Genomic DNA, 465 nt, shown 5'->3' on the forward strand with positions numbered 1-465 from the left:
CAATCCCTTCTCTTTCGTTCTCCTCTTGGGATCTTGGGCACGCACACACATGCACCCGGCGTGAGTTTAAGCCACTGGGTCAGTGACGTGAACCACGGTTGACTACATGGGATTCCAGCGACATAGCCATTACGCTAACTGCTGGTCCCAGCCCAGTGTGTTTTTCAAACTGGATTGGAATTGCGCCGTTGGCCACGTGTGACCCAGCTGCCTTCAGCACCATGCCACCAGCTGTCCCAGTTGATGTCTCTCTTCTCTTCTTTACCCTGGCTCTCCCTGGGAGAGGTCATCTGCTCTCATGGTTTAACGTACTGTCTGCATGCTGACGACTCCCAAGTTTACTCCTCCAGCTCTAACTGCGCAAACCCGACCTCGTATATCCACCTCTGTCTGGCGTTACTTCAGTACCAGTCTACCAAGCATCTCAAACTTAACGCGTCTAAACCGGAGCCCCTGACCTCCTCC

At 53.5% G+C, this 465-nt stretch overlaps 1 protein-coding gene across 1 annotated transcript in view; it reads right to left on the reverse strand.

Annotated features, from left to right (window-relative positions):
- TAF8 (TATA-box binding protein associated factor 8) overlaps positions 1 to 465 on the reverse strand; it is a 26,588-nt gene that overhangs the window by 7,878 nt on the left and 18,245 nt on the right. The gene's annotated exons all lie outside the window — the stretch shown is intronic.

This window comes from Tupaia chinensis, unplaced genomic scaffold (assembly GCF_000334495.1).
Source record: "Tupaia chinensis unplaced genomic scaffold, TupChi_1.0 Scaffold000238_1, whole genome shotgun sequence".
Lineage (NCBI taxonomy): Eukaryota > Metazoa > Chordata > Mammalia > Scandentia > Tupaiidae > Tupaia > Tupaia belangeri.